Below are 12,007 nucleotides of genomic sequence, written 5' to 3'. Positions count from 1 at the left end.
GCGACAATAAGGCATGCATTGTATAGGCAATAAGAAGACATAGGGTTAACTGATGCAACCCACACCTCAGGTGTGTTGTTTTGCTTATAAAACGGCTCATTATTATTTTGATGAATTGTGATTTTAATGATTGGAATGAAATGAAATTCTATTCCTAGCCATATGGGATTGGAATGTCTGCAATATGCAGGAAGAAATTGTGTAAGCATGAAAAAAACATGGTAGTAAATATACTATGGTGTACCACAGTTCTGTTCTAAATAAACATCTTAGAAAAATTAACATAGAGTACATATTAACATATGTCTATATGATATGATATGTAAACTTCTTAGAAGAATTACCATACAATATAGAGTATTTGTCTAGCTGATTTATCTGTGTCCTTTCTCTCAGATGCTACATAAGACAAGAACAAAAAAACACTTCACAGGCAGGTAAATCCCAGATACAATCGAATCATACCTGTTGATTATTTATTTATTTATTTATTTATTTATTTATTGCATTTATATAGGGCTTTTATACAAAAGTATCACAAAGCACTGTACAGTACATAGGAGAAAAAAAGAACAAACCACAATACGTATGTATGTATGTATGTATGTATGTATGTATGTATGTATGTATGTATATGTAGCAAAGCACTTGTTATGTCATTGTTCCTTAAATTGCAGACCCCTTTCAATTAAATGAAGGTAAGCAGAGACATGAGTAAATATTTAAATAATTTATTACAAAAACAAAACTCTTTAGAATTTAAAAGATAGAGATTAAAGGCAAAATATTATTGCAAATTATGCAGATTTTACACACGTGCAGTGCAATAATTCACCACTAGGAGGCCAGAGTGATCAACAGTGAATAAATAAAAAGAAAACCCAACCACCGGTTCAACAAGAGACACAAACTAAAAGAGCCAAATTAAATATATTAGAATTACCCCTTCCTTGTATTTACCAATACCAAAAGAAAACAAAAAAATAACATAAAAGAAACAGCAGCTGACAATTGCTCCGTCTGCAAGAACAAAAATGACAATTAAAAGCAATGTCAGCGCTACATTTAAAACAGGCTACCTAGGGAGCTCTTTAACCCTACAGTTACCGCTACACATTAACTAAGACACGTAAGGTAAGACTCGCTTCAAACAGTAGTTCGCAAACCCGGCTTGCTACAAAATGAATGCTTTTCACTGAGAAAGTCGAGGCGCTTGCTTATATGCATAGAGAATGGTAATGAGCACTTGATAAGTAGTCACAAAACGAGTCCTACCTGTTACATATAGCATGTCACACATACAACTGCCACAATCATACCATTTAAATAACAGTATACACATAATACAAAAGCAGCAATTTTAGTTACATTAAAGCCCACTAAGATAAGAAAGCCATGTTATAGGAGGCTGTGTGGTCCAGTGGTTAAAGAAAAGGGCTTGTAACCAGGAGGTCCCCGGGTCAAATCCCACCTCAACCACTGACTCACTGTGTGACACTGAGCAAGTCACTTAACCTCCTTGTGCTCCGTCTTTCAGGTGAGACGTAATTGTAAGTGACTCTGCAGCTGATGCATAGTTCACACACCCTAGTCTCTGTAAGTCGCCTTGGATAAAGGCGTCTGCTAAATAAACAAATGATAATAATATTTTAATAGTTTTGTAGGAATAGGATCAAGATAGCACGTAGTAGCTCTCATATGTTGAACTAGCTCTGTCAGTTCCTGCAAGGTAATCAAAGAAGAAAAAAACATAGTAGCCTTAATAGGTATAGTTGATAAAATTGTGCTGGAGTCCTCCTTAACCCCCGCAGTGCTAGGGGGCATACGACGTACGCCCTAAAAAATTTCCTCATAAAGTGCTAGGGGGCGTACTGCATACGTCCTAAAATAAATCTCACTGTAGTGCTAGCTGTGAGCATCCGATCATTTCAGTTTTTTTACACAGTGTGTAGCAGGATTTAAGCTCTCAAAATATGTGAATGGTGTATCGGTCACATAATTTAAAAAGTGCATGATTGACGTGTAAACTGCTGTGTGTGATTTTTCCATGTTACTCAATGTCAGATGTGGAAGTCAAACAAGCAAACAAAAAGGTCTGTATTATATTTTGTATAGTGCTTTGATTGGTGCAACTTTTGATTGATACAACATTTAGAGGATCTAAGGACCAATTTTTTTTAGCAAACTTAATCTTACTTTCAATAGTTATTTTTAGAACTGATCGATCGCTATTGATTACTGTATGCTATCTCTGTTGTACCATGGAATATACGGTAGTAACTCAGTGCTTGGGCACGCTGTGTTTGACCAATCGCTTCTGACATTTTAGGATATGTGTGGGAGGGTTTAGTCTCTCAAAATGTGTGAATAGTGGATTGATCACATCAATCAAACGGTGAATGATTGATGCCTAAACTGGCCTATAGGATTTCTCCGTGTTGTTCAGTCTGGAATCCAGTAAGTCAAATAAACAAACTGAAGATTTTATATTTCGGATCGTGGTTTGATTTGAGCAAATCCTGATGGCTACAACATTTAGCAGACCCACAGGTGATATTTTTGTCGAATAGATCGTTTCAAATTCAAACATTGTCTGTATCATTATTTCACCATCGCCGCCGCTGAACTAACCTCCCTCTTGGAACCCACAGCATGCTCGGTGCTACAATATATATACAGTGCCGTGAAAAAGTATTTGCCCCTGTCTGATTTTCTGCATTTTTGCACATTTTTCACATTTGATTTGGTCAGATTTTTTTGTGGGTTGCAGTAGTATATTGAAGGAGTCTGAGAGAAAAAATGACACCAACGTTTGGTGCTTCTTTCATTTGTTTGGTGTGCAAGGTAATCAGACATGCAATCTTCAGGTGTGAAAAAGTTATTAACTCAACCCAATTAAAGGGATAATTAGGGTCAGCTGTTTGAGTACTTTGGTTAACAACCAGGCCTGATTTGGGCCAGCCCTGCCCAATATAAATCTGACTAACTTTGGCCCTTACCATCAGAGTGAAGTTGTCAGCACACAGGTTCTAGAGGCACATCATGCCACAAACAAAAGAAATTCCTGAAGACCTCTGGAAAAAAAGTTACAAAGGGTTACAAAGCCATTTCTAAGGCTCTGGGGCTCTACCGAACCACAGTCAGAGCCATATTGTCCAAATAGAGAAAGTTTGGGACAGTAGTGAATCTTCCCAGGAGTGGCCGTCCTGCCAAAATCTCTCCAAGAGCAAGGCCTAAAATCATCCAGGAAGTCACAAAGAACCCTAGAACAACATCCAGGGATCTGCAGACCTCTCTCGTCTCGGCTAAGGTCAGTGTTCATGACTCCACCATCAGAAAGACACTGGGTAAAAATGGTATTCATTGCAGAGTAGGAAGGCGGAAACCATTGCTCACTAAGAAGAACATGAATGCTCATCTCAAGTTTGCCAAAAAGCACCTGGATGATCCTCAAGAGTTCTGGAACAATGTTCTATGGACAGATGAGTCAAAAGTGGAACTTTTGGCCAACATGGGCCCCGTTATATCTGGTGAAAACCAAACACTGCATTCCACAGTAAGAACCTCATACCAACGGTCAATCATGGTGGTGGTAGTGTCATGGTTTGGGGATGCTTTGCTGCATCAGGACCTGGACGCCTTGCCATCATTGAAGGAACCATGAATTCTGCTCTGTATCAGAGAATTCTACAGGAGAATGTCAGGCCATCTGTCTGTGAGCTGAAGCTGAAGCGCAGCTGGGTCATGCAGCAAGACAATGATCCGAAACACACAAGCAAGTCTACATCAGAATGGTTGAAGAACAAGAAATTTAAAGTTTTGGAATGGCCTAGTCAAAGTCCAGACCTAAACCCCATTGACATGTTGTGGCAGGACCTGAAACGAGCAGTTCATGCTTGAAAACCCACAATGTCACTGAGTTGAAGCAGTTCTGCATGGAGGAGTGGGCCAAAATTCCTCCATGGCACTGTGAGAGACTAATCAATAACTACAGGAAGCGTTTGGTTGCAGTTATTGCTGCTAAAGGTGGCGTAACCAGTTATTGAGTCTAAGGGGGCGATTACTTTTTCACACGGGGGCATTGGGTGTTGCATAACTTTCTTTAATAAATAAATTAAATATGTATCAAATTTTTGTGTTATTTGTTCACTCAGGGTCCTTTTTATCTAATATTAGGTTTTGGTTGAAGATCTGATAACATTCAGAGTCAAAAATATGCAAAAATGCAGAACATCAGACAGGGGGCAAATAATTTTTCACGGTACTGTATATAAAAAATAACAATAATACAAATAAAAATACATTGTATTCATTGTTGTTTTTATTATTATACAAGTGTTTGCTGCGCACTTTTTAAAAAAGCCGCAGCTCGTGGCAGTGCGCATGATGTCATTCCGACTGTCGGAGACCACTGACTGAGACCAAAAATTGGGTCGCAGACAGGCTAAAAGAATTAAATCTATTCAGTCTTGAACAAAGAAGATTACGCGGCAATCTGATTCAAACATTCAAAATCCTAAAAGGTATAGACAAAGTCGACCCAGGGGACTTCTTTGACCTGAAAAAAGAAACAAGGACCAGGGGTCACAAATGGAGATTAGATAAAGGGGCATTCAGAACAGAAAATAGGAGGCACTTTTTTACACAGAGAATTGTGAGGGTCTGGAACCAACTCCCCAGTAATGTTGTTGAAGCTGACACCCTGGGATCCTTCTAGAAGCTGCTTGATGAGATTCTGGGATCAATAAGCTACTAACAACCAAACGAGCAAGATGGGCTGAATGGCCTCCTCTCGTTTGTAAACGTTCTTATGTTCTTATGTTCTTAAGTATAAACCAACCTTTAGACCCTAATATTGAATTGCCTGTTATTGTCATTATTATTGTGATTGTTATTCTACTGGTGATAGAGCCGTGAGTTCATTATGTATTGTGCATGCTGTTGATCAAGTGTGTTTGATATATGACTGTGTATTGCTGTAATTAGATTAGGGCGCTTCCATTAATGATGTTACCTTAGCTATACATGTGGAACAAATGTTTTGTTATTGCCATATGTTTTTGTAATCTTCCACTAGAAGGGATAGTGCTAATTTTCAGTCTTTAGTGGTAATAGTTAACAACTAAAGAATAATAATGACAATGATAATAATAAGAAAGCAATATAATAGTTTAACGATCGTTTGTAAACAAAGACGGTATTCATGCAGGTTAAACAAACACGTATGCATGAGAAGAAACATGTTTAACATAAAATATATGAATGTTTTATTGTAAAAGTATGAATGTTAAATAATAGTTTAATTTTGTATTTATTAAATAATTAATCCTGTTAGGAGTAGGCAGGGCTGGAGATTATATAATGCTGTGTCTTTCCTTAGGAGAGAGAGAGAGAGAGAGAGGATGATTAGGTCAGTCATGATCTTGTCTGTTGAATGTCAGTTATTGATGGTACAACCTGCTCGTCTGTGTTAATCATTTGCAATTTGTGTGCAGTAACCAGTGCAAAATAAACATTTATACCTGTGAACGCTACCACAGTGACTGTTTTGCTGTGTGATAAATATCTCTGATCTCTGTGTTCCTGTGATGTGATTGAGGGTGGGGGTTGTTTCAATCTGTTGTTTAATTATGTACATCGACTCAGTGACCCATATTGAAAAAATGAAATTAAGTGATGGGAGTATAGATTCTTGGGCTACAGAGGCAGAAGTTATGGCAGCTGTAGACCTCCTAAATAGGCCCATACACGTATACATAGACTTAAAGAATAAGGACTGTTTTAAATACGAAGGCACAATAGAATATATTAAAAATAAGAACGATCCAATTAATCTTTTATACAACAATAACCATTTCTCAGTTATTGTATTTAAAGACAATGAAACCGGAAGAAAATCTGAATACTGTGGCATAATTAAGAAAGATAATCAAAATAAATCTAAAACAGTAAAAATAAACCAGGTTAAGGTAAATAATAAAATGCAAAATAGAGAGTTAAACATGAATAGGACAGAGAATTCAAAACAGAAAGATAGGAGACCCAAAAATAGACATGGTACCAAATACACAAAAGATAAGACAGAAGACATAGTATTCAATTTATCAAGTAAAACTTTAACCACATCCCAAAAAGCGGTACTGAGTAAAGGACTTAAGTTTATACCGACTAAAAGATACATCGATAAAGATAAATGGCCACTGAATTAAAGGAGTGGGAGAGACGCATGAGATTAGCAGAATATTTTTTCAATGAAAATATCTCAGATTCAGAGGGTAATTATGAACATGGGATTAAGGTTAATAGTACAAGCACATGGACTCCTCCGGATGGAAGAGATAAATGGTTAGATATGTATATTGAAGTAGTTAAACAAGAAATAATAGTAGGACTAAAGAAAAGATGTAAACTTAATTTAACCAATATTGAAGAACAAGCTATGACTGAGTTGTTAAATGATGATGATATAATGATAAGACCAGCAGATAAAGGCTCAGGAATAGTGATAATGAACACAGATGACTATATGAAATCTGTAGAATGTTAATTAAATAATACAGATACATATGAAGAAGTTAAAAGCAATAAGATCAATGAATCGGTAAAAGAGGTTAAGGAAATTACAGAGAGACTATACAATAAAGGCATTATATCAAAAGAATTAAAAAAATACATGCAGCCACATAATGCAAGAACAGGCCTAGCAAGAGGAAATCCTAAAATGCACAAAGAAAATCACCCTATGCGAATGATAGTCAGTACAATTGATAATCCAACACACATAATAGCTGAAATAGCAGAAAAACAACTTAGGTCGCACATTGAGAAATTACCAAGCTATGTTAAGGATACAACACAATTTTTAAAAAGACTTGAATCAATAAAACACAACCTTCCAGAGAATACAATTTTATTTTGCATGGATGTAAAATCCTTGTACCCAAGTGTCCCTCGTAAAGAAACTTTAGAAGCTTGTCAAAAAGCACTAGATAATAGACTAGATAAATCAATACCTACAGCAGAGGTACTGAACATGATCAACATAGTTTTAGAAAACAGTTATTTTACATTTGTTGATAAGAATTACAAACAAAACGATGGTACCGCAATAGGATCTAAATTAGGAATGCATTTTGCCAGTACATACATGGGGAAATGGGAAGAACAATTACTTAGAAAATCAGAAAGAGAACCTTTAGAATACATTCGGTTTGTAGATGATATTTTTGGGGTTTGGACACATGGAGAAGAATCTCTTTTCCAGTTTCATAAAATGGCAAATGAAATACACAGTAATATTAAGGTGGACCTTCGATGGACAAGGAAAGAAATAGAATTTTTAGATACCATAGTAAAACGTGAAGAAGGTTCAATTGAGACTGACCTCTTCTGTAAACCTACTGACATGCACCAGTATTTACACATGTCCTCTGCACATCCGATACACACTAAAAGGGCAATCCCAAAGGGTCTAGGAATAAGAATACGAAGAATATGCTCAAAAGAAAGTGACTATGTAAAACAAAGAAATGTATTAAAAACAAATCTTAAAAAAAGAGGATACAAAGAAAGAATTATAGAGACGGAGTTAAGAAAAGTGGATAAACTAAAAAGAGATGATCTACTAGATTATAAAAATAGAGATAAAAAGGTCAAAAGAGTCCCATTAATAATGACTTACTCTAAACTTTTGCCCAATATATCTAAGATAGTTTGGAAACACTTGCGGATTCTACATAATTCAGAAAAATTAAAAAAAGTATTTCTTAAGGCCCCAGTTGTAGCATTCAAAAGAGAAGCTAATTTAGGTGATATTTTAGTTCACAGTAAACATAAAAGAATAATTGACAAAATAGGTTCTACTAACATATGCACTAGTAGATGTAAAGTGTGTAAACACATAGACAAACGTAAAAATATAATTAAACATAAGAACACCACATATCCACTAAAAACTAATACCTACTGTAAAAATAGCAATGTTGTTTATGGAATAGCCTGTGAAAAATGTGATGAAATCAAATATGTTGGAGAGACTGGAACTACTTTATATAAAATAATTCAGAACCACCTTTCGTTAATTAGAAATAAAAAAATGAATGAACCAATAGTACAGCACTTCACCAGTCAGGGACATGACATAAATGATGTAAAGTTTGTAGTATTAGAACAGCTCAAATTAGACAATGCGACATATAGAAGAATAAAAGAAAGTAAATGGATAAATAGACTGAACACGATTATGCCAGCGGGACTCAACAGAAAAGAATGAACTAATTAACTTAAATAAATATATAACATTTAAATAAATAAACAAAATTCATTCAAAAGTTGTGCATGCTGATGCGCTGGGGAGGCCAAATCTAGACTGATCCTCAGAGCCAGCATTGCATGATATAATAAAAATATAAGTTTATATAAAGTAGTGTTAATTAGAATTAATACAGATTCAAAGATAGAAGTAAAAATGATGTCACAATATATAGACCACCATTACATCATGTAAGAATAAATCATGAATTTGAATGTAAACAATAACAAGTAGTTGTCATGCCGTCAAAAACCTATAAATACCTCCAATGTTTGGATTCAAACACAGGCTCCCTTGAGAAAGATATGTACAACATATCGAAACGTTGGGCAGCTGGCTCTTTGAGCTAAATATATATATATATATATATATATATATATATATATATATATATATATATATATATATATTCCTTAATTAGAATTCATGGCACCTAAACTTAACACCCATTATATATATTCTACTTTTATTCTAGCACCAATTTCAATTAATTAGATCCGTTCAATTATTTTCACTCTGTCTGACTGTTAAATTATTTCCATCAGCGACTTATGGCCACACCCTGTTACTTTATAACTTTCTCTCTCTCTGCTTATACATGTGTTACATTCTCACATATAGATTCTGTTAAATCTTTTTTAATTGAACTGGGAATACTCCATTTTTGCCTTGCAGAGTCAATGCAGGGTATGATTCAACCATCTGTGGTTCCACTTGCAGTAGAGTCTGTCTGTATTCCTGGTCAGACAAACCCAGTCTCGCTCAGTATATAAGAAATCTTGCTGTAAATTTGAACGGTGCCAGTAGGCCAAATCAACTCATTCATTTATTGGTTCAACGTTTGTTGACCTTTCCTCTTTCTTCAATGGTGATCCAGTTGGTCACGTTCTCTTTACATCCTTTGTGTATTATTTAAGTACCTCACAATTTTAACCAAATTATTGGGTGTTCCTTTTGAATATTAGAAAGAGCTAATAGGTTAGACTGTAGCACCTGGTTAGTACGGTACGGGTCGGTGACCTTGGTACAGGTATGGTATGGGTCCACCAGGTCACAGTTACTGGGGGAGCTCTGTATAGGGATGCCCACCTGTGCAAGCCACTGGAAAAGCCACTGAGTCAGTACTCACACGAGACTGAGGGAAGCCTGCTTGTTAGAGTGAACTCACAGCCCTCATAATGGTGATGCAGAGCTGTCACCAAAACGGCAAGAGATGCTGTGGGAGGGATTGCAAGCAACCCCAGCCGAAGCAGCACAATATACATGTAATTCATTTTTTTAAGAACTATTATCGCATAATTATGTAAAACACAATAATCAGTGAAAATTATACAGTCATAAGCAACAAGTACTTATGTGATAGGCTCTTCCTGTCAGGTCAGTTCTTGAAAGGAAAAATGGTCTTGAGGTCTGTGACTGCAGTGTTTTTATGTCCTCGGGGGCGGGTCATGACTGCGTCACAGGCTTGTCGAGCAGCTTTGATATAAATGATTCAGGTTTCGTGTCTTTCAGAGGTAAATACCCATTCGGTAATGGTTACATTTTGTACTTGAAAGGGAGCGAATGAGAACGTCCCTGGCAGTGGAACTTGCAGCATGGATCAAATTTGTTGTGTTGAGAATTTTAAGAAAAGTTTTTTGCAATATATTATCCCCAAATGAAAATGCTATTTACTTGATCCAGCAGAGATAATGTAGCTCATATAAATTATTTCCCCTTTGCTTTTCAAGATTACCTCTCAGCAGGGTATAAGTATGTTTAAATTAATCATTACAATTTAAAAACCATTGTGGCCATGATTGTGATTTCTCTTACAATTTCTTTTTTTACATTATTGTTTCAGTTTTTTTTATTCACCCTCTCTCTATGTTTTAAGATTGAAAAAATGTATATTATATTAATTCCTCCACCCTTTTATAATCTATACTAAATACAATAATACATACTGAATATTGTGTGATAAATTAACTATTTATGGAATCAATTGTCACAGTGATCCCTTAGTTAATTTCATGTAACTAGATTCAGTATAATTTTCACCATTGCAATTTTCACATGAGAAAGTACAGTATAATCAATTATGCAAAGCAGACCACAAAATGTAATTATTTCAGGTTATAAGCTTGACTTACCTGGCTAAGTTAAGAAAGTCGCATGCAGCTTCAAAAGTATCTGACTTCCCAATTTTTCACAGCTGAGTGAAACTCATTTAATTTTTTTTCTGAGACCTGCTCTGGAGAGATAATCCGATTCTTGCACACCAACGTCTCATTCCTGCTATAACCGTGGTTCACAGCCATGACATTTCACATGTCATCCCTTACAGTACAGTGCCTCTGTTCACATCTGAAATTGAGTCTGTAACCATGTAACCCCTCTTTGCAAGCTTGGTCTTCTTGGAGCTGTATGCATTCAAATGATGTCCCTCGTTTTTAGGATTGCCATGTACTGCAGAACTTTACAATCAAGTTGGAAAAAACTGAATTTCAAAACATTGATTAATTTTGTTTAAAATAATAACAATAATGCTTTTAAGATACACATGCATATGTGTATATCTTAATATCGCTGCCTTACTACTGTACTGTTTATGTTTTAAGTACACCTGACACATGACTTTTTAATCTCAATTCAAGCAAATCCAGGAAGGAGTCTCTTCTGGTTTTAGAGTCCCCTTTCCGGTGATGTTGTCTGGGTTACTGAGTATAACACCATGATGATACGGTCAAAAAAAAACTGTTAAGGCATTTGCCAGATAGACCTTTTACATGTTCTTTAAAAAAACGTGACAGCTGTTTAGATGCATTTTGCACCGACATAAAATTAGTTACACACATTTAGACATTAGATTTGATCATTTGGAAGGAGATATTGTTTTCACGATTATCACTGATTTCACGAATCAAATGTTAACTGCATTTTTAATTGCTGTTTGTGGTGTTTTATGTACTGGGAGGGTTCATAACTGGTTCTTTTTAATTTCAATGTTTCATTGGAAGGGGAGGGAGGGATAACTAAAAATGAAGGTGTTTTTTTTTTTTTTTTTAATCAATGCTGAGGGTGGGTTAAAAAGTGTGTAGTGCTTTTAAAAGCAAAAAAAGGGGTAAAGATGTGTGTCTGTTTGTAATGTCAAGATGTATTTGTTTATTTAATTCACTCTTGTTTGCATGTTTAACGATTGATTAATTGCATTAATTTGGCTGCACATAATAAAGTGTGGTTGGATGTGGTATGTGCAATGAAGATACAGATCCCCGAATTCAGTGAACCATAATCTTTTTACTGGTGACACACATTTACAAATAACAGTGCCATTTACAAATCCCACGGTGTCTCTTGCTGTCTTTTCTTGCCTGCCCGTCCAAGATCCCTTCCCAGAATCGCTCACTGGCAGCACTCTGGCCCCCTCGGTCCTTTGCTCCCGGCAAGGCTTTACTCCTCCTGGAAAGGCAAGTGGTATTTGTAATACACCCATGGTTTGTTTTCTTTTTGCTCCGCTCCCACACCAAACTCCCCTGACTCAACCGGGGTTGCCAGATTTCCAGAGTGTTTTTAGCCCAAAACAACCTCAAAAAATAGCCAAACTTTTTTGGGGGGAAATTAAGATTGTTATTACTAAGTATAAAATAAAAAGCAATCAAACATTTGAGAAAAAAAATACTACAGAACCCACAGCACCATTACATCCACAGATTA

The sequence above is a fragment of the Acipenser ruthenus genome, chromosome 1 (genome assembly GCF_902713425.1).
Source record: "Acipenser ruthenus chromosome 1, fAciRut3.2 maternal haplotype, whole genome shotgun sequence".
NCBI classification, from domain to species: Eukaryota; Metazoa; Chordata; class Actinopteri; order Acipenseriformes; family Acipenseridae; genus Acipenser; species Acipenser ruthenus.
The sequence above is the reverse complement of the archived record's forward strand: the minus strand, read 5'-3'. Positions refer to the sequence as shown.